A 23289-nucleotide genomic window follows, 5' to 3' on the forward strand; every position below is an offset into this window, starting at 1 on the left:
AAGGGCATCCTGCCTGCTGTACCAGCCAGGACCTTTCCAGGGCTCGGCAGAGAAACAGACGTGCTAGGAGCCATGATAATACTGAGTGTCTCTTTTGGTTTTAGGAAAACAAGATACAATAGAAAAACCTTTAATGGTAACATTAGGGCCCCTTGGTCTTGCCCTTCTTGCACAATTAGACCTTCATTAAGAACATTCCAGGCAACAAAAGCAAAAATAAACAAATGGAACTACATCACAATGAAAAGGTTCTGCATAAGGAAGGAAACCATCAACAAAGAAAAAAAAATCTACTGAGTGGGAGAAGATGTTTGAAATCATATATCCAATAAGGAGTTAATATCCAAAATATATAAAAAACTTATACAACTCAACAAGAAAAACAAAAAATCCAATTAAAAATGGCCACAACTCTGAACAGAGTTGGACATCAATCATCCTGCAAACCAGAAGGTCATGGGTTCAATTCCAAGTCAGAGCACATGCCTGGGTTGTGAGTTTGATCCCTGGTTGGAGCACATACAGAATGCAACCAATTGATGTTTCTCTGCCTCTTTTTCTCCATCCCTTCCCCTCTTTCTAAAAAAATAAAATGAAATAGCCAGAGGATCTGAATAAATGTTTTTCCTAAGAAGACATACAGATGAACAACAGGCACATGAAAAGATGCTCAATGTCACTAACCATCAGAGAAGTGCAAGTCAAATTCACAATGAGATATCGCCTCACACCTGTCAGAATGGCTATTCTCAAAAAGGCAGGACATAACAAGTATTGACGAGGATGCGGAGAAAAGGGAGCCCTTCATGCACTCCTGTTGGGAATGTAAATTAGTGCAGCCACTGTGGAAAACAGTATAGAGGTTCCTCAAAAAGTTAAATACAGAACTACCGTATGATCCAGGAATTCCACTTATGGCTATCTATCCAAAGAAAACAAAGATACTAATTCAAAAAGATATAGGCACCCCTATGTTTATTACAGCATTATTTAAAACAGCCAAGATATGAAAACAACCTAGGTGTCCATCAGTGGATGAATGAATAAAGAAGACGTGGTATATATGTTCAGTGGACTATTACTTAGCTATTTAAAAAAAAGAAAAGAATGAAATCTTGCCTTGTACAACAACATGAACAGACCTTGAGGGAATAATGCTAAGTGAAATAAGTCAGACAGAGAAAGACAAATACCATATGATTTCATTTGTATGTGGAATCTAATAAACAAACAAAATAAAGCAAAGTAAAAACAGACTCTTAGATACAGAGAACAGATTGGTGGCTGTCAGAGCAGAGGCAGCAGATTGGGGAGGTAGGGAAATGGATAAATGGGATCAAGAGGTACAAACTTCCAGCTATAAAATAAATAAGTTATGGGGATGTAATGTGTATCATGGGAAATATAGTTAATAATAGTGTATTAACTTTATATGGTGACAGATGGTAACTGTATTTATTGTGGTGATCATTTCACGATGTATACAAATGTTGAAACACTATGTTGTACACCTGAAATAAATATTGTTTGTCAATTATACTTCAATTTTAAAAAGCTTTTCATATCTTGTCTCCATATGAAAGATGAATGGGAAATATATCTTATTCCTCCCTGAAATTTCTAAGTTTAAAAGATTCAAATTTTGGAAGAAAGGTGTAGGAATTAAAGTAGCAATATGCAATGGAAAAAATCCAGTCTTCAAATCCTGATTCTTCTACTTACTAACTGTGGCCCTTGGTTAGGTTTTGTTTGTTTGTTTGTTTTTTAGTGTCTCCAGATGTCAATTTTTTACCTTTCTACTTTAAAGTAATTATATTGATTTTACAAAGTGGTTCTGAAGATTAAATGAGATAAGACATACAAGGAGCTAGTTTGTTAGCTGGCACATGATGGGTATTTGGTAATGGTTTCATAACCTGTTTCCTTTTCTTTGAGAGAGGTATTTTCTTACCCCAATTAGTGTAATCCAGTGGACTTCATGCATTTCAAAGAAATTGGAATTCTTTCCACTCTTCTAAGTCTGTGGACCATCACAGTCCCCAATCTTAGTGGCAGGCTGGAAGGTTTTGAAAAATGTTTATAACAATGGTTCATTGAGCAAGCACTGAAAGTGAAATGGACAGCTGAGGCAATTTTCCAGATAATCCCTCTCAAATTGGGTAATGCCTGGTCTGATTGATTGGGACAGCTGTCTCAGGTCTCTGCCTCATCTTGCTCACTGAAGATATAGTTGTTTCACAGATTCTTTAGTTAATATCTTTTTTAAAAAAAAGTTGATTCACTGTATATTGCAAACTATATGAAGGTAGCTCAGAGATTCTTTCTTTCAAGAAAAAAGAATGATTGCATTTCTTAGTCACTACCTCCAATGCTAGTTTTCAATAGAAGTAAAGCCTGGAATAATAATAATAATTACCTCACTAGCAGTGGTCTTTGGAAAAGTCAGAAACAGCCCTGTCTGTTGCATCCTGTGCTGCCTCATTTGCCTCATGCATGTCTTCATAAAGGGCCCAAGGCATACGTGAGTACCATCAATTTGCTCAGCTCACTGGTCCATGGTCACACAAGGAAGCTGTGGTCAAATCTAAACCTCCTCCCGTCCTTTAAGGAGGGTCCAGCCACACAAGACACAGCTTCTGCCCTGACAGCCTGGTGCAATTTAAAGAATGCTGGAGGACCACCCTTTCTCCCTCTCTACCCCCTTCAGCCAAAAGAATTCCTTCCACTTAGATGCCTGCAGTGACTCATTCTTTGGCAGATTTCCAATCACGGGCCCAAATATGATCTGGGGCTGACTGCACACCAAGTCACTATGCCTGGGTGGGACCAGGGACTCATTTATGAAAAGCATACCAGGTGATGCACAGTTAGGTGTCAGAACCACTGCTTTAAACGGAGCCTCACCATTCCAGCTGTCGAAATTTGAAAAAGAGGAACACCTAGGAGGAAGATGCCACAGAACGACTGAAGTCTTGATGCAAAATTTTCCTACTTTGGGGAGATAGCCCCCAGTGAAAGGATTTCCTGATCACATATGCTTAGCAATGCTAATCACACCTTTGGCCTTGCACATTTACAGTTCATAGTAGCACAGCAAAGGCTCTCAGAATTCTTAATAAAACCTGGTTAGCACAGCATTTCCTAAAAAGTGGTTGATTCAAAAACCTCCTCCATTTTTCTCCCTAACACCACTTAATATTCCACAGGACACATGTGGGGAAATACTGACTTAGTATAAACCATTTTAGCAGCATTTCCTCTGGGTAACTTGGTGAAATAAAGGAAGATTAAGGGAGCTGAAAAGTTCCAAAAGGTTAACAAATATTACCAAGTAGAAGTTTCTTATATTTTGTTACTGTGCTTGGGACCAGCTCAATTTTAAAGTTTCACACAATACCATGCAGAAAACTTCCAGACTTGAGTGCAATCTTCCTATATTTTCCTCATGCAGTGTGTTTTTATACATAAAAAATTGTTTCTTAATCAGAATTTGATATTATGCATTTGTAGGCAGTTTTAGGGTTTACTAAGTCCTCAATATGTTGATATCATATACTACTTGTAAGTGAATATTAATATCTCCCTTTATGAAAAGAATACTTACTGCATTTGGCAAGCTTAAACAATTCATTTGAAAACTGCAAGGGGCTCGAAAATAATCTAGTCCATTGGTTCCTAAGCCTCATTCCACAGCAGAAATACTAATTGCCCTTGTTAAGATCACAGGTGCCTGGAAATTCTGCTTCAGTAGTTCTTGGGCAGGGCCCAGGAATCTAGCCTTTTAATTAACCCAGGTGATTCTGATGCTGATTGTCTGTGGGCCCACATTTGAGTCTAATCCACTCTTTTCCAATTGAGAAAATTAAGACCCAGAAAGATAAATGGAAGGACCCAAAACCACCAAGCAGGACTCAAACATAAATTTTTCTCATTCTAAATGCATTGCTATTGTCCCTGAATTCTTCATGCCTCACACTGGAGCAAAGGACATCATGGTGGGTCATGGTGGTTTGTGGAGGTCCATGTAAGATACTCAGCACATCTGGAAGCAACAGGCAAAAATACTTTGGAGGGTGAGCTAATCTTTCCAAAGTGTGTAGGAGCCATATCTGTTCAACATTCCATATGACAACATCAGGAGGTAGCTTAACATCACTTTCTTAAATGAATAAAGTAAGATTTTCACATTTCGCCTTAAATTATTTATTTTTTTAAGTGGCTTGACCTCTCCAAATCATTCTCCACACTTAGCTCTTTCAGAAATCCTTCCTAGAATCATTCAGCCCTACTTGTAACCCTTCCTTTGATCTCATCCCTCTTCAGCAGCTGTATATCCTGTTGCCATTGGAGATGTGTTTTTGCTGATTATGTTGGCAATAAAGGGTCTTAAGACCCTTTCAGGGCCTCTCCACAGGTAAAACCTTTGTCTTCTCTCTCTGGGTCCCCATTGGGTCTGTACCAAGTTAATGAACATTGTCAGTCAGAAAAAAACTCTGGCTGAAAGTCAGAAATACTGGGTTCTAGTCTGAGCTCTGCCACTAACTAGCTGGCTGCCGTCAGGCAAGTCACTTCCTCACTTTGGGCTTCAATTTCCCATCAATAAGTGAATGCATCAGACTAGATTAATATTTCCCAAAGCACGTTCCAAAGAACAGTTCCTCAGGAAGTTAATGATTGTCACAAGAACAAAGGCACTCTGTAGTTAGATGCATTTCAGAAACACTAGGTTAAATGAGTCTCTACTGCAGAAGATCTGAGACTTTAACGAGCATCATGGGTCCCCACTAGGGGGATGGCTTGCATAGAACCCTTTTTCGGGAGGAATCTTGTGAAGTTAATGTTCTTCGAAACTCACTTGGCTGAGGCTGGGCAAGATCGGCTCTAGGGTCCCTTCTGGAATAAACAGATGTGAACAGTTGACTAAGCACTCAGACAGAATTCAGGAGACTTGTGCTCTCAACTCTTCTATATACAACTGATGTGATGGTACTAGGCACATCACCCCAGCTGTTCGAGCCTCAGTTTCCTCAAATTCACCTCATAGGGTTGTGGTGAAGATTATCTTGCATAGCATGTAACACGTGCCTTGAATGAAAGAAATGATTAAATTCTATCTGAATTTGGCTTTCTCCCTATCTGGCATTTGATGTCTTGTTTCCTACCCAGGTCTTCATCAATAGCTCCACTGGATTTCCTTTGGAAATAGTTCTGTGCATAGGCTCTGAAACTATGAACTTTTAAAGAAGAGTTTTGATATAGCGCTGACCCCTGACTCACCCTGTCCCAGACTTTGAGCTTCCTTTGCTTCACCCATTCTCTAGCAGGGAGATATTAGAACCAGACCTGACATTTAACACGGGCCAGGTAGTTGATTTAACCGCAAGTGTGAGAGTTTGCATACCAAGGCCCCCGAAGCTCTTCTAGCCCAGGTAGGGGCGTGGGAAGTTTGCTGGGATGACTCCGGTCGGCTGATGAATGGTTTCAGGGGGGGAGCAGAATGGATTGCTGCCAGCACACAGTGTAGCCCACTCAAGCCTCAGGAATGTTATCACCTTTCCTCACCGGAAGGCAGGTGTTTGTTTAGGTTGACCCAGGGTCAGGCATACCTGGGCTGAATACAGCCAGTCTTCTCCCTGGGCTGAGCCTATACCTTTGACCCAGTCAGGGTCAGGGGTCACTGGAGATAAAGGTCAGAGGTTGGTGGTAGTGGAAGGGGTGGATTTCCAGTGCATTTTGTATTCAGTGAGGAGCCAGAAAAAGTTACTCAATTAACAGGCATATCAGCACAGGCTGTTGGGAACCAATACCTCAGTTACTTAGGATCATGAGATTGTAATTCTGAACCTGAGGATTTAGATGCTCTCATCATGAAACAGTGAGTGACACTAGGCACCATTCTGAGAGCCTTAAGAGATTCAGTCCTTTAATCCTCACTATTCTGTGATGTAGCTTCTATTGTTTTCCTCACTTGCATATACACAGAGAGGTTAAGTAACCTGCTTAAATTTCCATGTTAATTTAGTTGTGACTGGGCTAAATATAAGAAATCTGGTTCTAGAACCTGTTTTCCTATTCACCTTACTAAACTGCCTCTTTAAAGTTAATATGTAAGGTCTCATTCTTTGAAGCTCAACATGGAGCTGTAAAAAGTAGGTTCATTCAAGCTAGTATTACGTGGAGCAAGGCAGTGTGATCTCACAAACAGGACAGGCCACAGAACCAGGAACTGAGGCCCAAGGGTGAGCACCGATGTACATTCCACTCAACCAAATGATCCTCTGTTTTTTTACATCCTGGACTTAATTCCACCAGGGCACTGCCCTCTCACCCTACCTGAGATTTCTCACACACATGGCCAAAACAGGTGTCTGAAGGCGCTTCAACTTTTATCTCCATTCCCCTGGTGTCCTTTCTAACATAGAACATACAAGGAGGAGGAATACAAAGAAACAGCCTGAAGAGATGAGAAGACTAGCGTATGAGACATGGCCACTGATCTCTTCCTTGAGCCATTAAGTATTTCATAAGTGCCTCCTGCCGGACTGGCCAACTAGGCACTCAACTGACCAAAGTAAATTAGGTCAAGATCCTTCCCATTAGCAGCTCCCAGCCTAGAAAGGAAGGAACCAAAAATGCAGTGATGGGAATACAAAAGACAGAGTATTAAGTGTTCCAAAAGGAACAAGAAACAAACTCTGTAGGACTTGGGAAGGGAGCATCCAGCTGGGGTAATATCAGAAGGCTTACTGGCGGAAGTAGAATTTGAGCTTCTGTCATGACCAAGCAGCTGTTCTGAGCTCCAGAGCTGTCACTGAACCCTCCTGAACCTCCTTACAGGATCCTCTCAAAGTTCCGACTCCCAGCTGTGTAAAAAGACCCTTGGGCCATGCCAGCCGAGAGTCCTGCCAGCTATAGTCCCTAGCCACAATTCTGAGGGCCTGTCAGAATTTCCTGAAGGAACAGCTGCTTTAAAGTGTGTGTGTGTGTGTGTGTGTGTGTGTGTGTGTGTGTGTGGAGGGGGTGAATGAGGAGGTAGGGGAGATAGCTTTGCAAGTTAATCCACCCATATTTTGCCTGTCTCTTCTCGTGTTGCCAGGCCCAGCCTCTGGGAGACAGCCTAGCTGTGCAGAAAAGGAGAATGGACCCTGTCCTGGAGACAGGACAATAATGAAGTCAATGAAGCATAGCACAAATGAAGATAAAGGCGCTTTCTTGGGCCTCACTGCCCTGAAGTGACTTGTCCAGTTAATGTTTCCCCTCCCTCCTCTCTTTTTCCCCTCCCTCAGCTCTGCTTGCTCTAAAAGCTGTGGATAGACACATGATCATATTTTCATGAGACTGGCCCAGGAGGTTGCCTGAAAGCCTATGTCTCTAGTTGTCTTTTCCTTCCAGCACTCCTGTAAGAAGTTGCTGAGATTGGGGATCATATTGCCTTATGGCTCAGAGGAGGGGACAGAGGCAGAGAAGGTAAGAGGCATAGCAAAGACCACACAGCGTGGTGCTCAGATCCCTGAAAAGCATCCAAGCTCCCAACAAGTCAGTGAGCATTGTTCTCATTGCTGATGACTAATTTTTCTCAATCATTCACCCATTTCTTCATTCCATAGAAATTCATCCGACATCTAACATAACACAGATGCTACAATAAAATTAAGTTTTGTCAGTGGCTAGAGCTCTTTTCCAAATACTAATTTCCCTGAAAAGTAATGTCAAATGAAACAGGAAGGTCTTGATACTTTTCAGGCCCAATTTAATTGTCTTAGGGCATGGTTTGCATGTGCCTGGTCCAACTCCTCACCGCACTGGGACATTCCATAATCATTGAACTGATTTATTCTCTGAGAACAGATGCCCATATATATTTGCTGCCATTAACAATGCATTTATTCATTTATTCATTCATTCATTTGGAAAACATTTTTCAAGTATTTCATGCTACTGAGTTCACTCTGGCAGGGAGAACAGAGTTACTGATGGGGAGGACAGACATGTGGCTCCAAAGCAGAGAATCACTCTTTTCATTATCTAGCACTTGACACCTGCCACTTTGCTGCAGTTCCCCTACAGCCCTTTGAGGGGTGCCATAGGCACCTTTGTACAGTGGAGAAAAAACAGTTTCGGTAACTTTACCAGGGTCCCATGGCTGTAAGCAAGCGAATTCCACACAAAGGAATTCCACACAAAGCAGGCATGTGAAGAGTATGCTGAGGAAGAGGAGGAGGAAGCAAATGCCTCTGGGTGGAAAGTGTGTTGGATGTATTCCCAAGAGCACAAACGTCTCCTACTGGACAGCCATTCAAGGCCCTCATGTAGAAAGGAAGTGATCTGACCCAAGGAAGGAAGATCAAGATGACATATCCATTCACAAAGGTGTGTTTCTGACCTCTTAATGACTTTCTTTTTCACCAACCCTGGAGGCGAATTTGTACAAATTCTCAGAGTTAGTAAAGGAAAGAGGTAACTAGAGGGATTACAACCTGGTGGTTGAAATGGAAGCCAGAGTTGCACCATAGTTCTCTTTTGTGTAACCCAAGGAGAATGGAGGAGGAAAGCCTTTGGAATAACTTTCATAAATAACCCAAACCAGGGCATTTAAGTGAAGGTGGTGTGTGGGGGGACACAACTCTGACTCCACTGGAGGGTAGTAGTGGAGATGACAAAGAGGAAATAGCTTCCTGGCTTTGGCCCAGACTTCAGGATGAATGAGGCCTCCCCCAGCAACATCAAGGTCACTGAGGTGCCTGTCCCAGGATTACTGCCAGACAAGGCTCCCAATTACTCATTAGCCAGCCTGGGTGCTGGCCCCCATGTCCCTGTCCTTGGCCACAAACAGAGATGAAAGCTGAGCCGCCAGCTCTGGGACAGGCAGGTCTGATAGTTCAGTAGCTATCTCAGCCTCTGGCATTATCAAAGCCTGGAACAGCCAAGACAGTGGGGGAGGCTGTGCTTTCAAACAGTCATGGGCCCTTACAATTCTTCCCACCTCCTCTCCCTCACCCCCGAAAAAAAAACCACAAGCAAAAAATATCATCATTAGTGAAGAGGCCATTTTAGCAGTGGCTCCAAGGGCAGACTCTTTGAGCCAGCTTCGGGAATGACACACTCAGATGTGCTGATAAGAGGGAAGAATTCCTTCTGAAAGTCATTTGTCCAGACCCATGGAATGGGCTACTCTACTATTACCTGAAGGCTGAGAGAAAGGCACCTTGAATTCAGGTTCAAGGTTCAGTCAAGCCATCCTTAGCTTGTCTTGCCCAAACTCTGCCTTCCTACCCCTCACCTCATTAAGGGACAGTAGGGAGGTGCCCATGTGACTTTGCCTATCCTTGCTTCTCCAGGCTTCTCCCACCCATCCCTCACCAACTGAGGTCATAGAAGTCTAGAAAACAGTGAGTCCTTCCCACAACATTGTCTGAGAGAATGCAGTTGGCTGACATAGGTCCCCACTACCCCACTCTGAACCCAGCCCTGGAACCAATCGCATCATTGGGCTGCTGTGTTGGCCCTGGGTCTTTGTCCACTGCACCTAAATGGAAATTGAAAGTTGATATCCTACACAGAGAAACTGAAGCAGAAAGTAGGAGAGGGCTGGTTTTTAGGATCTCTAAAAGTCCTCTTCTTGACTCTCTAGCTCCTTCTTGACTAAAACTAACATTACTGAAATGCAAACAAGGGCAACAACAAAGAAAGCAACAGAAGATGTTCATCTGTTCCATTTCCCCAGCATTCAACAACCATTTAAGGAATGACTATAATGTGTCAGGGGTCACGCAGATGAAAGAGGTAAATACAAAGACCTTGTTCCTGATTTTGCACTCTTAAACTTGGGGAAGAATATAATAATTATAACGATGGGAGCTACCATTTACTGAGCACCTGTGATGCCCTCTTTTCTCACAGCAATGGTGTAAGCTCACACTATCATTCCCCTTTTACAAAAGAGGACATTGATACTCCAAGAGTGTAAGGCTAGGTGGTGGGGTTGGAAGTCACACCCCAATCAGCTAGGTGTAATTCAGGTATGGAGAATGTATATATGAACCATGAGCCATCTGGGAATTTAATTTTCTCTTCACTTGGTGTCCTAAGTTGCTTCTCCTCTTATCCCACTCCCACCACTGCTTCTTTTCTGTCTTTTTTGCTTTTAACTTTCCCCTCTCTGATCTTTGAGTCTAGATTTGATCTCTATCTTTCTTGTCTTCTGCTACTCCTGTTACTCAAATCCATTCCTGGGGTTTCAATTATCACCTTTTACTTGCAGTTTTCAACCTTGTAGCTCCAGCTCACACCTCACATCATGCTCCAGATCCTCATTCCATCTCCCACCCATTGCAGATAGTTAATACCACCTTGCCATCCTCAGGCTACTTTTTAAAGAATCTCTTTGCCCCTTGCTTGGATTTCAGTGGCCTAAATCTCCTGTGCCATTTTATTCTTTTCCTATTCCAGGACTCCTTACTTATGTCTTCTTGAGGGTTTTTTGGCTAAATATCTCTTTTTTCACATCACTATCTTACTCAAAAATCTTCCATGGCCCCCAAACATCTATAGAATGTGTCTAGATGCCCACAGAGCTCTCTGTGTTCTGGTGCAAACCTATTTTCTACCCTCTTCTTTTCAGATCCTATAACTCAGGATGATGAACTATTTTCCCAATGCATCTCAGCAGCTCTGCTCCCTGTGCCCTCCTGGACATCTCACCATATAGACTACTACTGAGACAGGTGTGTGGCAGGACAGCTGTAATTGGGAAAAGCTACAGGAGCTGTCAAGGAAAAGGAAGACCAACCTCCACCAGATTTATGGTTTAAAACCAGCAGAGACCAGCTCAATCCAACATGATGACTAATTTCACCTAATGGTAATTCCTAGCCTCATTATACGCTTATTGTAATATATTAGCATGCTAAACAAGACACCCATGATCAGAAATGAAAAGCACATATAAGGACACAAAATGGCCGGCAGAGCTCCTCTGATAAATCTCCATTCCTTTCCTGAGAATATTCTGAATATTCCTCCCCCTTATTAAATAGTCTACCCTCCACCCCCAATTAAATGAACCTTACAAAGGAAGCAAATTCCACTAAAGGGGGCTGCTCTATCTGTGGAGTAGCCCATTCTCTGTCTCAGTGCTTCACTAATAAACTCACTTTCAATTTAAATTCTATGCTGGCTTGAATTTGAATTCTTCCCTGTGCAAAGCCAAGAACCCACAGTGGGTCATGAACCCTCGGGTCCCCAGACCCCCAGAACACCTGCATCACTACCTCCCTTCAAGATACAGCTGGAGCGGGTGTCTTTTATGGAGTTGGTTCTGATTCTCACAGATAGATGTGGACCCTCCCTTCCTGAATTCCCATAGCACTTGGTTATTTCACATCCTTGGTATTTGGGTTTGTCTTTGCTTTGCACTTTGGTGCTGGGGAAGTAGTTTGGGCTCTGAAGTCTGAGTAAGTGTGAATTCTGGCTCAGCAACTTCCTGGCAGTGTGAGCCTTTGACCCTTTAATATGAGCCTTTTTTTTTCTCCCATCTGTAAAATGAGCAACAGAGTATAACCTTGCTGTGAAATTTGGAAATAATACATGTAAAAACACCCTACATAAACAAATGATCAATAGGTGGTAATTAGCATTATGATACATTTCTTTATTTCCCACTAGAACACAGATTTCTTGAAATGTAGGCTAACCAACTTCTATGTGTGTTTGTATCAACCTTAGTCACCAGCAAAGAGCCAGCAATATAGAAGTCTTTCAAGCAATATCAGTTGACTAAACTGGAGGAATCAAGATTTCCTCTTTTCAGTCTTTGCTGCTGCCCTGTCCTGCTGAGCTCCCTGCTATCCTAGAGTCAGAAGTCTCCAAGATGGCAACTCCAGCCCTTTCTGACTGTCTGCCTCTGTTTCCCAATCCCAAAGTGCCTCAATATCCAACCCCCCCACCCTCCATACATATGTTATCTAGGGTCCTTATATGAAGGAACTCAGCTGTAGGTGGAAATGAATGTTGAGAGCTTCTCAGTGGAATAGAAATCATAAATCACTCTGAAGTGGGGATAAAACCCTAGGAAGCCATGCCATGCAAACCACAGTTCCCTAAACTTCTGTAAAAAGTAGCCCTGAAACCCCTGGAGACCTGGCAGGAGATTCCTTTCTCTGTTGCTTGGCACTTGGCTGTTCTAATTCTGGCTGGACCCCAGCAGCCCAGAGGCATATAAAAACTAACAGCCCCAACACTCAGGCTGTAGATGAGAGTACACTCTGGTGTCCACATTACTTTATCCTGTCATTGAAACCCATGGGTCTTCAGGTTATAAATAGGGACATACAGGGTAACTAGGTTATCTGGAGTGGCTTCTGTATCTCATCCTCCTCGCTTACTCCTAGGGACTTTTCCTAGAATCAAGGCTTGAGATTGTTCATTTCTCAGGTGGTTGTCCCCGCTAGTGGTGACCAGAGTAAACCCCAATTTCTGGCCTTCGCACTTGTGCTAGGAAATGCCAAGGCCCTTGAGCCTGGGAGGGGAGACCGCTAGTTGCAGATGCAAGCTTGCAAGAAGCTTTGATGTTCCGAGCAGGGTTGGGAGGCGTGGGAAGTGAGACTTCTGTTCCCTTGAGCTCCCACAAGGCAAAGCCTTTCCGTTATCTTATAGGCCTCAGCATAGCCTAAAGGTGCTGGCTAAAGTCTGTTTTGGCTGAGAGTAAATCAGGCCAGAACCAAAGAATGCACTTGAATCAAAGTGGAAAATTAGACACTGTGCAGGAGAAAGCTCTCCTCTCCAAAACATATATGCATCAAAGTGTACCCCTGTCTAGCTGGGACAGGAGCCATCAAAATGCAAATGTGGGTTTTGAGAATGCTAATGTTGGAAGTGGAGAACAATACTGAGACAGACTTCTTGGGGCCAGAGAGAGGGCCCCAGGGCAGGATGTGGGAGCTGAGTGGGGGGCAGGGATGAAAGGGGTAAAGGAAGCAGTGTGCGAGAGAGCCTGGAGATGAGAAAACAGCAGGAGTCAATTGAGGCTGAAAGCCTGCTGGGGCAGGCCGGGAGAAGGGGAGTGCTGGAGAAGCCGGGTCAGAGGACCTGACCGCTGACCGCTGACCTGAGGCTGTGTGCCCAGGAAAGAGGAGGGTGAGTTCAGGGAAATTTCTCTGAGTGGCAGCCCAGCGGGGTGGAGCGTCAAGATGTGTCTGGAGTCTAAGCTTGGACTTGAGGTCAAGGCCTGGAGAAACAGACAGAAGGGTCCGTGTGTCTATAAGGGCGGTTAAGCCAGGAGACGGGCTCTGCTTGGGTGCAACTGCATGTGAAGCAGAATGAGAAGGCTTGACGAGGGGCAGGCGGGTGATGGCCAAAGCCAGGCTTGGCTTGGCAGTGCAGAGGGGAGGGGGCAGTTACCCTATGAGCTGCTTCCCTTAGTTTCAATTCTGCTCTTGCCATTGTAGAAAAGTTGCTTTCTCTCTGTGCCTCTCTTTCTTTCTCATCTATAAAATGGAGATCGCTGGGAGGACCAAATCGATTAAAAAGCCTGACACAATATAAAAGACTTGTGGATGTTTGCTGTTGTCTTTGTAGATTAAGAAACTGGGGTCCAGCAAAGCTTAATAACTTGAGCACCGTTAGACAGCAAGGGAGTGATGAAAACTGGATTCTAGTTCAAACCCATCAGACTGTACCACGCACCGTACCTCTCCTCTGGTGCTCAAAACAGACACCCAGAGATGGGTCATGGGATCCCAGAGAGGTGGAAGAGTGGTACAAGTTGTGAAGCCAAGAGCTGGTTACGAAAAAGGATAGGAAAAACAAAATGCTAGGAGTGGAGGCGTATCTTGGAGGGCTGGAGTCCTTTTTTGTTTGTTTGTTTGTTTGGGGGCCTGTTTCTCATTTTCCAGCATACTCCAGGCCTGGCCCACAATTAAAGCTCAGTAAATCACTGTGGCACAACTGTCTCCCCTCTAGAGTGTAAGTTACTGGAAGCCAAGGATTTGTGTCCCATACCTGTTAGTATCCTCCAGGGCCTTGCACGGCACTCAAGAGAATGGTCCTTGAATGGGTTCATTCACTAAAGAGCCTCTGTGCTAAGAGGTGGGAATACACTGATGAATACGATATGATCCCTGCCCTTGTGTAACTCTTTTTAGTCTCCTGAATGAATAAAGAAAAGAAAGAATGAATGGAAACTGGAAAGGGCCAGGCCATTCTACTAATTGCTTTATGAACTGGTAGATAGCCCAGAGATAGAGCCCTCAGATAGCCTGCTTTCTGTCTGGCACCAGGCCCCAGCTCTGCCCACACTGAGTGTTGGTAAGGGGCTGCAGTCCGGGTCTCTGAGCTCTGACCAAGTGCTGTCTTTTATGGAACAGACAGCTTGCCTCCCTGATACACACTCCAGGAGAGGTTCGAAGAGCAGTGACTGGGTGCCCAGAGTTATTCATTCACCTGGACTCTCTTGGGACAAAGGACTGCCAGGGGCTGTGAAGACAGAAGGCTGGGGAACTTGGACTTTTGTGTGAAGCTAACTGGTCCCTGAGGGAGCAACTCTGAGGAATCACTGAGATTCCTTTGGGGAGAGCCAGCAAAAGAAGTTCCAAGGCCCAGAGCTACCCAAACAAAAATGCTACCTTTCAGGTGGAGCCACCACACCTCCGAGGTCAGTGGAAGGGTTCAATGGAAATGCTAGGTCTCGTAAAGCAGGGCAGCTTTGCAAAATATTCAAGAATGCACACATTTTCTCATGCAGACAGGGCTCGTTTTGTACAGGGTTAACCATAAGGAGCAGGTGATTCATTCCCTCTTCAGTGGAAATACTGCAGCCTGAGGCAGTGTGTGTACTGGGAAAGCAAAAGTGAAACAGGCCAGGGGCATTTCTAGGGCTCACAGGAATAAGCAGGAGGTGGCAAGACTGGCCCGGAGCCCCTGAGCAGTGACTGGCAGGACTCAAGTAAAATGGTTCTGTACTCGAAGGGGCCTTGTGTGGAAATGGAAGATGGCCTGTTCACCACATCCTCCCCCATCAGCTTTGCCTCAAAGAATCCACACTGCAGGCTCTGCACCTCCAGTGACTTCCACAGGGAAGTCACAGGGCCAGGAGCAGTCCCTGCCCTGCAAGGCAGTTCAATGGAAAGGCCAAGACACCTTCCAAAAGATGACCCATGGATGTGAGGACATATGACGACTGATGCGCAGGTACAGAGAGAATGAGAGAAGATAAAAATACATTTAGAAGACTCAGAGCCCTGGGGTCCAAGTCGTTACGTCCATCTTCCAGAGTAAATGAGAATGAGTACAAGCAAATATAGATCAAGTCTGGTGCAGTGTTAGTAGGTATGAAAAGGGCTGGGTATTATATAATCCGACGTGTACTTTTTACTGGGGTAAAATGGGAGTGGGGATGAGAAAACTGGGCTTTGAAAATCCATCATTGCTGATGAATTCTCTCCAGTCTGACTACTACTTCTGCACCACCGTCATGATAATCCAAGTTCTCATCATATCTCTCCTCCTAACATGGTTTCTTACTACCACTCTGCTTCCCCTCCTCCCTAGCTCAGTTAAATCATGCCCCATGCCTCAGCTGGTAATATTTTACAAATAAAAACTGAAACATAATCCTAACCCTCCAGTGGCTTCCCATTGCTTTTAGGATTAACAATGAAATCTCTAACTTGTTCTACAAGATCCTGAAGGCTCTTGGCCTTCTGCCCCTTCTATCTCTCTCCTCCAGCCATGCTGGCTTTCTCTGCTTCCTTGAATGTACAGTAGCCTTCCTACCCTAGGGTTTTTGCACACTGATGTGATCACCTATTAGCACTTATTTCAGTTTGTAATTGCTTGGTGGCTGTTTGATGGGTGATTATTTAAGTGGATAGTTTGATGGTTATATCAGACTTTCTCCCATTGGACTGTAATCTCCCGAGGACAAAGACCACAGATAGTTTCACTTCCTGTTGTGACCCAGTGCTGGACAGAATGCCTGGTGCCTAGCAGATAATTAATAAATGTTTGCTCAATAAGTGATGAAATAAAGTAATGGAGACAGTTCTTTATTTCATAGATGCTTGCTAGAAAGCCATTTGGGCCAGATGAGGAGCCTGGAGCTTGGAAGGGCAGTGATTTGCCAGAGATTACATGGCCTAACCTGTACTAAAGGAGAGCTGGGGCTTGGTTCTGAGTCCCCTCCCTTTTATGTCATTTTGGCCCAGCCAGCTGGTGGCAGTAGTGGTGGTTTGTGTGTGGTGAAGCTGATGGCAGGACCAGCTTCTAGATGAGAGCAAAGGAAATGGTACCCAGAGGAGTCTTTTGCCATGTGTAATACTTTCCTGCTTCAGCATCTCTTTCCTTTAGAAGTACCATGGTTGGCTCCCAGACTTCATTGCTAATCCAAAAAAACAGCAGCCTAAATTAAAAAAAAAAAAAAAAAAAAAAAAAAGTTCTCCTACGTGTGGGAATGCATTTTTTAGATCAATAAAAAAATGTAGGCTAAGCCTACCACTCATCAGAACAGAAATCAACAATCAGAATACAAGACCAATTTTTTTTTACTAAATGGATACAGTTCTTGTTGGTAGATAAGACTAACTTTTGGTCTCTAGGTTCATACTTACCAGTAAGCTCCTGACAGGAACTCTCCTGCTTATCAGTATGCTTCTGGGCTTATAATAGGTGCTCCATAAATATCTGTTGACTGAATAATGAATGGAACTTTCCTTGACTAGATGGAGCCCTGAATGGCAGAAGCAAAATCACAGCACCCGAAGTCATCTGATCTAACATTCATTTGCTCCTTCCTGGAAGGTCTATTATTTTATACAATTGCCTAACTGAAAGAGAAGACCAGAGACAGGTTTAAACACCTTTAAGCTATTCGAGTGTAGGTAAGTTACCTAACATGTGTGAGCTTCCACAGCCTCATCTGTTAAATGAGTACAATATTGTTTACTCTCCTGAAGATCATTAAAAAAAAAAAACTCATCTGAGGATATGTTTATTGATTTTAGAGAGGAAGGGAGAAAGAGAGAGAGAGAGAGAGAAACACCAATCAGTTGCCTTCCATGTGTGCCCAATCGGGGATTTAGGGGTTAGCCAAGGGAGAAACTGAGGTTGCAGGTATAGGAATAGCACGTGCAAAGACCTGAGGTTGGAAATAGCTGGAGGATGGGTGGGGATTGCTAGCAGTTAAGGAGAGATAGGCCCTGATGAGGCAGGGTGGGGAAGGAGGCTGATGCTATGTGGTTTTGTTTGTTTGTTTACTTAAAAAAAAAATCCTCGGGATATATTTTTACTGGTGAGAGAGAGACAGACAGACAGACAGACATCGATTTGTTGTCTTACTTATTCATGCATTTATTGGTTGTTTCCTGTTTGTGACCTGACTGGGGATCAAACTGGAAACCTTGGTGAATGGGGACAGCGCTCTAACCAACTGAGCAACCTGGCCAGGGCCCACATGCAAGGAGGTGAATGACACGGTTCCATTCCCATGTTAATAAAAGCACTTGGCGTGCTAGGTGGAAAACTGCAACTGAGGAAGAAGAACGTGGAATCTCAATGCTTCTCAGTGTCGCAGATTCTTAGAGCCAGGGACTTGAAAGATGATGGGGCCCAAACCTCTCATTTTAAAGATGAGAAAAAACAGCTACAGTTGTGAAGAGAGGGAGCCAGGGTCACACGTTAATTGAGCTGTGAACAGAATGAGAACTCTGTCCCCGATACCTCCAACACCTCTTGTTCTATTTATGGTTCTGTGGCTCTTCTTGTCTTCTGCAACTGGGGGTACCTGAGAAATGACTCATGGGTATTGGAAGTCTAAGGCAGCCTGAAAACGGACTGTCCTAGAGCTCGCAGGAATGCGCCCCCGAGCCGGGCCCAGCGAGAGCGGTCTGCGGGGCCGGGTGGGGAGCCTCTGTCGCGCAGCCAGCGAGCAGCAGCTCACATTCTGGAATGAAAACTTGGCGCTCCAAAGCCCCAAGGCAGCCTGCAGTGTAGGTGGCGGCTCAGTCCTTTCTTTTTACTTCCCTCCCAGGCCTTACCTGCCTAAACAAACAGCTCAAGCCTCACACCCGTTTCACCCCCGCCCCCGGGACAGGAAACAAGCAGTGACAGCTCCCTGCCCGCGCCTCCCTTTCGGACCCCGGCGCGGCCAGGCTAGCAACGCGGCGCCGTGGCGCTCTGATTGGCTGCGCCCGGGCTCCGAGGCGAGGCGCTCGTCCAATCGGGGTCCCGGCCGGCCGCCGCCCGGGAGTCCGCGCCGCCGGGAGGCCTTGGGGAGCGAGGTTTTACATGCCTGTGGTATTTGCTCAGAGGGGCATGACCACTTTGGGCAAGTCTTTAAATGTGAGTCAGCTTTCGGCCGATCCCTGGGAAAAATTCCTCGGTGTTGTCAGGCAGGGTTCGCTGGCTGCAGCTTTTTTTTTTTTTTTTTTTTTTTTTAAACAATTCAAAAGGGATAATCCCACTGAATGGGGGAAAGCATTCGGAACCTGTCCCTTGCTCCCTGGAGAAGAGGCCACGGGCTGTGCTTGGGGGCCAGGCACCTCAACTCCGGGGCGGGCGCCCCCGAGGTGGCACGCCCCTCTGAACTGGTTTTCTAGAGGGCCAGGGCATCTGCCCTTTCTTCCCTGCGCCCCATCCCCCATCTTTCAGCAGGCCACACAAGTGCCAGCGGGCGCATAGAATGCAGTAGGAATAGTGCCCCCTGGAGTTGTGCAGTGTCCCTGCCTTGACATGGAAAATGCTTGGTGGGCTGCTTCCCCTTCTTCCCTCTGCTGCCTCTCTGCCGTCTCACTGTGGTTCTGGTCTTCTACCCCACACTTAGTAGCTGTGTAACATTAGAGAGTCTCTCCTTAAGCTTGTGCTTTCTCATTGCCGAAGTCAAAGACAGACGGTAGAGGAAGTGAACTGGTCTGGGAGTGTGGAAACTTGGGGTGTTGTTCTAGCTTGGTTTCCCTAATTGCTGGAGCAAGTCTCTTCTGCACTCCCAGCCTCAGTTTCCACAACTGTAAGATGCGGCAGTTGTTCTAGAAGAGTCCTTAAGAGTGTGGTAGTTTCACCAGGCCATCCCGGTAATCCCGTCTTGCCGACGTACTGCAGCACAACTACATAGGTGCTCGCTTGTTCCGCCTCGCTTTCTCTCCCCACGTGTCGTCTCAGAGACTCTCAGCAGACAGGATTGGGAGGGCAAAGGGCAAATTAGACCAAAAAAGGTCAAGGGCTGAGGGAAACTAGCAGAGACTAGAGGGATTTATGTGCAATTCAATTTTAAATGAACATCTTGTGCAAAAGAAGAGGCAATTTGGCACCTGTTACTGATGAGTTAATAGTTTAGGCACTCTTGGTAATCTAGGGATAAGATTAGCTCATGTGGCAGCAAATTATAGGAAGGGTTGACCAGGGAGAAGCTGTAGAGTCTCTGCCTGGGAATCTTTTAAAGATAAGGTAAGCACCACACTGCTTCATTTGAGGGCCTTTGAAATCCACCTGCATCAAGGGAGAACATGGAGCACTAGACGCTTTTGTGTGTGAAAAGCATATTTTGATAAGAAGGGCACTGTGCCCTGTTGCTTACTCACGAGTGTGACCCTGGGCAAGTCACTTTCCTGTTCACAGCCTCCTTTTCATTTGCTGCAGGATGAGGGATTAGACTAATTGACCTCTTAAAGTCCCCTCCAGCTCTGACACTATAATTAAATGCAATAATATGTCCCCAATTGCTTTGAAAACTGCAGAGCCTTGGGGGTCTTTTTTGTTGTTATTTTTGTGTGGGTAAAGGTGACCTGGGAGTTCATTAAGCTCTGTGACTGGTTGTAAATCAGGTCATCCACTGCCCACAGACTGAGACGGCAACAGGGCATCTGGTTGGCAACAGGGTTTCCCTGTGGCCTGTGAAGTAGTATTTTCTTTTTTATTCTGTTTTATTGTCAGTTCCTGGTTTTGTGACCTGAGGCAGCCACAGTTCTCTCTCGACCTTGGCTTCTCCTCCTTACCTTGCGTTTTTCAGCCTCCTGGGATTCAGATGAATTGTGTTTGCCTCTGCCAAGCTCACATCCCTTGGAAATAGAACTTCCATTCTGGAGGAAGATAAACTAGAACCAGGTGGGTCTGATCCCACTAATTTTGATGAGGCCCCTTTTTCCTCATCTGATCCGCCTATTCTCCTGGGGGTTCTGAGCTTTAAGGGGGTGGAAGGGTGGAGGGTGGGGGTAGGAATAGGTTGAAGAAGGCCATGGCCAAACATAAAGGAAAGAAAAGAAGACAAAAGTTTGATTTTTGTTTTAAAATTATTTATATCAATTCAAAAATAGAGAAAAACATTTAAGCTATGATAAGGAGGGTCCAACGATCATATATGCTGTGCAGAAAGAGAATTCCTGAGGACTGTGGGAGCCTCGTGGATGGAGAGTTTGGTTCTGCTTGGACATGTCAGGGTAGTCTTTGAGGAGGTGATATCTGGGAAACTTCTTAAGGAGGAAGAGAAATTTTTCCTGCAGTGAAACGTGTGTCTAGGCTGAGGATAGAGCATGAATGACACATTTGAGGGGAGAGTACATAGTGGGCTTGGCTCTCCTAGGAGGGTCAGATGCTGGGGGTTTGGGAGCATAGGGCGCTTGGGTGAATGAGCATGGAAGGTAAACACATGGTTTTATTTGTCATGTTAAGGAATTTGACTTTATTTGCCAGGAAATGGAGAGCAATTGCAGACTCTTAAACAGGCAGAAGAGATCAATGATGAAGGATATTGTTCAAGCTTCAGGTTATACAGTGAAATTCAAGTCATTAGCAACATTTTAAAATGGAATGGATGAGTAAAAAATGTAATAGGAACTATCAAAGTCCATGCACGCTGTAGGTTTTGTTTCATGAAATGTATGTATTTGTGTGTGTTCTGGGTTATGGAATAAAATGTACTTACTACTATAGGTGCTAGTTTAAAAAGTCTAAAATGTATTAGATTTTCAGACCCTTCAGGCTGGACTGGGAGGGCTGGGGATACAGAATGTTCTTGCACATAGAATAGGTGGCTTGCATTTCCTCCTACTTCAAGTTCTTGAGATGGAAATTGCTTAAGTTTTGAAGAAAGTTAACTGATGTCTTCCAAGGCTTCCTCCACAGAGGAAAGGTGATTATAATTACCCTGCAGAGTAATGGGGGAGGAGGAAGGACTATTGCAGTATTTGCTACCCTGTTCATTAGCCAGGCACTTTGCCTAACAGGGCTAAGAGCTGGAATTAGGTTCCTTCCTATCTCTGCCACAGACCCACATAGCCCTGTACAAATCATGATCCTTCAACTTTAAACCCATGGTATTTTTCTATTCTTCCAGTGAAACACTGTGCACTTACAATCACTAGTATTTGTGGCCAGCAGATGTGTACAGTTACCTGATATATGACTGGTATCCAGGTATCAGTTCAGTGAAGATGGGAGATGTCATTCCCCACACATGAGTAATTGCCTCATATTTAAAGCACTTAAGAAGACTTTCATAACATCCCATGGTCAGTAATACCAGTGTCTTAACAGACCTGAATGTAAGGAAGCCCTTTAGGGATAATATACTTCTCAACTGAGGCACATCTCCCCTTCTGCTGGCCTTAGAGCTTCTGGCTACCATTTGCTCTACCCATTTCTTGAAGATTAGTTCTAAGGATCTACATTTGCCCATGTTGACCCTACCTCGGGCAGCCTTACATGGAACAGTGGCCCATTTCCTTTACAGAGTCTAGCCACGGGAGAATATTGCTCCCTTGCTGTAATATAACATAGTCCATTCTGTCTCTTTTTAAGGTGACCGACACTGCCCTGCATGTTGTGCACACCTGTGTCCTCCTCTCCTTAACCAAACCAAACTCTATGCAATGGGGCAGATACCAATTCATTTGCATAACTCCAGACTGACCTTTGGGGCAAACATACCCACATGTCTCCTTCAGACTCCATAAATTTGCATGTTCTTCTTGTCTGAGCTGGGATTTTTCCATTTCCTTTGTCCATTTTTCCTGATTGATACCAGATCCATAATAGCAAGAGTAACCTATCATGATCTGAACATCAACCACTGTGTGCCAAGCCCTATCCTGGGCACTTTATATATTCAGCAAAATTCCAAGAGTACTTTTATCTCCCTTTTATAGATAAATAAATTGAGACTTGGATATTGTTTAAAGTTTTCACATCTAGTTAGTTAATCGTCAAGTTGTGATTCCAAACCAAGTTTCTCTAGATTGTAATCCCATCCTTTGACCACTGGGATACACTACTTTCCTGGATTCCCGTCAAACCCTCCTCCACAACAGCGAGGAATACCTTCTCTCTCGTCCTGTTCTACCTTATAAACACCACGAAAACACACTTAATCCCTTCAGTGAGAAGGTCTAAATGAAATTTAGTTTTGCAATAGGACAAATACAGAAGAATAGTTTCCAAAAGTCCTATGTCCAGAATCCTATCTTTTGACAGAGTTCCTTAACTGTGAGAAAAAAATGTTGTTCTCTGTGTCAGATGGAGGAAGAGAGGGAAGAAAAGTGCCCCAATTACACAGTGCTTGATCTAAAGAGGCTTGAAATATTATTTAACTGTGTGTTCCCCTATACCCACCCTACACCCTTTCTTCATCACTTAATTTATTTCCTGTTTCCAGCTTTGCCCTTCACCTCTCTTCTGTTGAATGTGCACTATTGTATCATAAACAGCAATAAGTCGTTTCACAAGTAGTCGAGTGGATCTATCAACCATTTTGATGTGAATAACACTGCTCTTGGTGTGACATAATTATCCAAGGTTTGGGAACCAGCCACTTTATGATCAGGGATAAGATCAGTGCTGGCCAGATGTGTAGGGAGCATATGACATGGGGAAAGTGTGCATGTCCACAACTGCCAAGTTGGAAAACAGACTGTCCTTTTGACCAGCCTGACATAATTGTTATTATTTTCCCTCTTTGCTTGGAACAAAGAATGATACAATACCCTGAGTTGGAAAGGCTCTTGTGGGTCACATAATCCAGCCCTTTCCACCTGTTGTGGGGATCTGCACTAAAACTTCCTTTACATCTCTCATCCAACTTCTCCTTGGACACTCCCCAGATATGAGCTAACTGCTATTTTACATGGATTGCTCACTCCATTTCTGGAAAACTTTAACATTAGGCAATTCATATTCTATAGTGATCTTGATCTGATTCCCCAAGACGTGTCCTATTTCTGGTCATTGGAGTGACAAAAGTTCTACTCCCTCTTCCATATGATAGCCCTTCTAATTCTTGAATGCAGGTATATTGTTCTAAGCCTTCTC

The 23289-nt window shown here is 44.4% G+C and overlaps 1 long non-coding RNA gene across 1 annotated transcript; it reads left to right on the forward strand.

The window, feature by feature from the left end:
* Positions 1 to 7350: 7350 nt before the first annotated feature.
* Positions 7351 to 9737, forward strand: LOC150012550 (uncharacterized). Its single transcript, XR_016510754.1, has 3 exons — positions 7351 to 7467; positions 8134 to 8370; positions 9632 to 9737. It is a non-coding gene; the product is annotated as an uncharacterized LOC150012550 (long non-coding RNA).
* The last annotated feature ends 13552 nt before the right edge of the window (positions 9738 to 23289 follow it).

This window comes from Furipterus horrens, unplaced genomic scaffold (assembly GCF_987537825.1).
Source record: "Furipterus horrens unplaced genomic scaffold, mFurHor1.1.pri manual_scaffold_4, whole genome shotgun sequence".
NCBI lineage: Eukaryota > Metazoa > Chordata > Mammalia > Chiroptera > Furipteridae > Furipterus > Furipterus horrens.